Source organism: Triticum urartu, chromosome 3A (assembly GCF_056163025.1).
Source record: "Triticum urartu cultivar PI428250 chromosome 3A, HENAU_Tu73, whole genome shotgun sequence".
In the NCBI taxonomy this organism is placed as follows: domain Eukaryota; kingdom Viridiplantae; phylum Streptophyta; class Magnoliopsida; order Poales; family Poaceae; genus Triticum; species Triticum urartu.
In genome coordinates this window covers 282,126,528-282,131,830 of record NC_141875.1, presented here as the reverse complement: position 1 = coordinate 282,131,830, position 5,303 = coordinate 282,126,528, and positions in this window count along the sequence as shown.

Genomic DNA, 5,303 nt, shown 5'->3' with positions numbered 1-5,303 from the left:
GCAAACAAAATTCACACTTGGAGAACTTGGCATAAAGGCGGTGCTCTCTGAGTTTTTCTATCACAAGTCTAAGATGTTCGGCATGCTCTTCCTCATTCTTCGAGTAAATAAGAATATCATCGAGATAAACCATGACAAACTTATCTAAGTACTCCATAAAGATTGAGTTCATCAAGCGGGAGAAAGTAGCTGGAGAATTGGTTAGTCCGAAAGACATCACGGTGTACTCGTATTGACCATAACGAGTGACAAAGGCCGTTTTGGGGATGTCCCCATTTCTGATTTTGATTTTGTGGTAGCCTAACCTCAAATCCATCTTGGAAAAAACTGAGGATCCAGCGAGCTGATCATACAGGTCGTTGATCCTTGGGAGCGGATACTTGTTCTTTATCATGACCACATTAACGGGACGATAATCTACAATCATCCGATCCCTACCATCCTTCTTCTTGACGAAGAGGACAGGACAAGCCCAAGGAGAAGAACTGGGACAGATGAAACCTTTTTGCAAGGATTTATCGAGTTGTTTCTTAAGCTCAGCTAGTTCTAAGGGTGCCATCTTGTAAGGTCTCCTAGAGATTGGAGCGGTTCCTGGGATAAGATCTATGACAAACTCTACATCTCTGTCAGGTGGAATACCTGGCAGTTCCTCTGGAAAGACATCCGAAAAGTCACGGACTACCGGGATATCTTCAAGGTCTAGAAGAGGGCTGGCATTAAGAGAATAGAGTTGGTGCTTTGCAACTCTAGTGGAGACGGTGACTATCTTGCCAGATGGGTGTGTAAGCTGAACAGACCTTGTGTAACAATCAATCTTGGCATAATGAGCTTTCATCCAGTCCATACCCAAGAAGATGTTGATATCTGTAGAATTGAGGGCTATGAGTGATGCAAGGAATACAAGTTTGTCAACAAGGATTTCATTACCATGGCTTACACTAGAAGTTTTCCATTTGGATCCAGGAGTTTGAATGACTAGTGGAGAGGGCATATCACAAAATGACATGTTGTGCAAGTTAGCGTAGCTTTCGGAAATGAAGGAATGAGATGCTCCAGTATGGAACAAAACCGATGCTGGATGGCAATTGACAAGAAGCGTTTCCAGTACGACGTCAGGATCATCTTGATCTTCTGTAGCTGAGACATGGTGCACACATGCTCGTGCAATGGAGGCTGGCTTGGTACTGATCATCTTGCCTGATGGCTTTTCACGGCCAACAGACCTCTCAGATTGGGGTGGAGTATAACTGGACTGAGGGCAGTCACGTGCGTAGTGTCCTGGTTCTCCGCAAGTGAAGCAAGTTCCTGAGGTAGGATGTGGTCCTACATTGGCAAGTGGTCCACTAATAGGCCTGGGTGGAGCACGTTGCTGAGCTGGGTGAGGCGCCACATCGGATGGCCTCGGTGCATATCCAGGTGGAAGAGCTGATTTCGGAATCCAAATCCGTTGCTTCTGAGAGCCAGAGCGGGAGGAAGAACCCAGATCACGGTTGTGCTTATGAGACTCCTCGTAAGTGAGCTGAGATGTCTCTACATTAATGTCCTTGTTCACAAGAGCCTGGAAAGTATCACAATGATGCAGGTGGAGATCATGATGCAACTTAGGGTTGAGACCCTTCCGGAACCTAGCCTGCTTCTTAGCGTCCATGGACACTTCTTCTGTAGCATAGCGGGTGAGGTTTCCAAACTCTCTACTGTAAGCATCAACAGGCTGCTTACCCTGGGTAAAGCTATAGAACTCTTCCCTCTTGCGGACAATGAGAGCCTGAGGAATGTGGTGCTCACGAAAAGCCTCGGTGAAATCCTTCCACGTAGGAATCTGGCCAGCTGGAAGCATAGCCTCATAGCTCTGCCACCAAATACTAGCAGGACCTTCCAGGTGATAGGTAGCATAGGTGACCTTGTCACCTTCAGCCACGCTCGCAGAATGCAACTTGTGAGTGATGCTCAGGAGCCAGTCATCTGCCTTGAGTGGCTCAATGGAATGATGGAAGGTGGGTGGTTTCAGACCAATGAAGTCGGTGATGGAAACCAACTTCTTACGCTGATGTGCGGTGTTCTGCTCAATCTGTGCCAGCAAGCGGTTAGTCTCACGCTTGTTCCTCTCGGATGCTAACAAGAACTCTGCCATCAAAGTCTGGTCAAGAGGATCCTCGTCCCTACCATCTCCATGGTTCTTGCTATGAGCAACTGAACCTCGGTTAGCAGACGACATCCTGGCACAGAAACCAAGGAAACAAGGATGGAATTAGCATCGACATAAGGATTTGGTATGTAATGCAAAAGCATTGGAAACTCTTGAAATCCTAGGACAATTTTGGCAGCATAACGGTTGTAAATGCTCAAAATGGATTTTGAGACATTCATCAAAGGAATAGCATAATCAATCAGCATCATAATATCAAGGTTCTAGGTCAAGCTGAGGACACACGGAAGTAATAGAACTGTATGGAGACAAAACCCAACAATCCTAAGTCTTTACGGTTTAGTAACACGTCATCCTAAGAGATAGAGGAGAAGCCTAGGCCTTAACCCTCGTAGAAAAGAAGAGGCTGACTCAGAAAGAATAACATGAGGTAAAGGAGTAAAAAGAGCCTTACGTTCCCTTCCACAATCAATTCCCTTATATAACTAAAGCATTTCTAGACTCAACTTCGACCAGTTTGGCTTGGTAATCCTACAGTCAGTCAGGTTCTGATACCAACACTGTCGGGACCCCGATCCTAAGTCACACCGATCTAGCATGTAACACTTCATATCACTTTGCGGCCTCACGCATGGTATTCCCACGGGTGCCACCTTACCTGGCCCGGGACTGTTTGCGCCTTTTGGCTCACGTATATGATAGTGTCGCTAGCATCCATATGACAGAGATGAAGGAAATATGCCCTAGAGGCAATAATAAAGTTATTATTTATTTCCTTATATCATGATAAATGTGTATTATTCATGCTAGAATTGTATTAACCGGAAACATAATACATGTGTGAATACATAGACAAATAGAGTGTCACTAGTATGCCTCTACTTGACTAGCTCGTTGATCAAAGATGGTTATGTTTCCTAACCATAGACATGAGTTGTCATTTGATTAACGAGATCACATCATTAGGAGAATGATGTGATTGACTTGACCCATTCCGTTAGCATAGCACTTGATCGTTTAGTTTGTTACTATTGCTTTCTTCATGACTTATACATCTTCCTATGACTATGAGATTATGCAACTCCCGTTTACCGGAGGAACACTTTGTGTGCTACCAAACATCACAACGTAACTGGGTGATTATAAAGGTGCTCTACACGTGTCTTCGAAGGTACTTGTTGGGTTGGCGTAGTTCGAGATTAGGATTTGTCACTCCGATTGTCGGAGAGGTATCTCTGGACCCTCTCGGTAATGCACATCACCTAAGCCTTGCAAGCATTGCAACTAATGAGTTAGTTGCGAGATGATGTATTACAGAACGAGTAAAGAGACTTGCCGGTAACGAGATTGAACTAGGTATTGAGATACCGACGATCGAATCTCGGGCAAGTAACATACCGATGACAAAGGGAACAACGTATGTTGTTATGTGGTCTGACCGATAAAGATCTTCGTAGAATATGCAGGAGCCAATATGAGCATCCAGGTTCCGCTATTGGTTATTGACCGGAGACGTGTCTCGGTCATGTCTACATAGTTCTCGAACCCGTAGGGTCCGCACGCTTAACGCTACGATGACAGTTATATTATGAGTTTATATGTTTTGATATACTGAAGGAGTTCGGAGTCCCAGATGAGATCGGAGACATGACGAGGAGTCTCGAAATGGTCGAGACATAAAGATCGATATATTGGATGACTATATTCGGACAACGGAAAGGTTCCGAGTGATTCGGGTATTTTTTGGAGTACCGGAGAGTTACGGGAATTCGCCGGGGAGTATATGGGCCTTATTGGGCTTTAGGGGAAAGAGAGAGGAGAGGTTGGGCGCCCCCAAGGCCTAGTCCGAATTGGACTAGGGGGAGGGGCTGCGCCCCCACCTTCCTTCTCTTCTCCCTTCCCTTGCCTTGACTCCTACTCCTACTACTTGGAAGGGGGGGGGCATCCTACTCCCGGTGGGAGTAGGACTCCTCCAGGGCGCGCCATAGGGGCCGGCCCTCTCCCCCGTCCTCCACTCCTTTATATACGTGGCCAGGGGCACCCCATAGACACAACAATTGATCTCTTGATCTCTTAGCCGTGTGCGGTGCCCCCCTCCACCATAATCCACCTCGATCATATCGTAGCGGTGCTTAGGCGAAGCCCTGCGTCGGTAGAACATCATCATCGTCACCACGCCATCATGCTGACAAAACTCTCCCTCAACACTCGGCTGGATCGGATTTCGAGGGACGTCACCGAGTTGAACGTGTGCAGAACTCGGAGGTGCCGTGCGTTCGGTACTTGATCGGTCGAATCGTGAAGACGTACGACTACATCAACCACGTTGTGCTAACGCTTCCGCTTTCGGTCTATAAGGGTACATGGACACACTCTCCCCTCTCGTTGTTGTGCATCACCATGATCTTGCATGTGCGTAGGAAAATTTTGAAATTACTACGTTCCCCAACAGTGGCATCCGAGCCCAGGTTTTATGCATTGATGTTATATGCACGAGTAGAACACAAGTGAGTTGTGGGAGATATAAGTCATACTGCTTACCAGCATGTCATACTTTGGTTCGGCGGTATTGTTGGATGAAGCGGCCCAGACCGACATTACGCGTACGCTTACGCGAGACTAGTTCTACTGACGTGCTTTGCAGACAGGTGGCTGGCGGGTGTCAGTTTCTCCAACTTTAGTTGAACCGAGTGTGGCTATGCCCAGTCCTTGCGAAGGTTAAAACAGCACCAACTTGACAAACTATCGTTGTGGTTTTGATGCGTAGGTAAGAACGGTTCTTGCTCAGCCCGTAGCAGCCACGTAAAACTTGCAACAACAAAGTAGAGGACGTCTAACTTGTTTTTGCAGGGCATGTTGTGATGTGATATGGTCAAGATGTGATGAGATATAAGTTGTAGTATGAGATGATCATGTTTTGTTGAAGTTATCGGCAACTGGCAAAAGCCTTATGGTTATCTCTCTATTGCATAAGATGCAAGCGCCAAACAATTGCTTTACTTTATCGCTATGCAATAGCAATAGTTGCAACAGCAATTGTTGGCGAGACAACCATGTGATGACACATTGACATAGATCAAGATGATGGAGATCATGGTGTCATGCCGGTGACGATGGAGATCATGACGATGCTTTGGAGATGGAGATCAAAGGCACA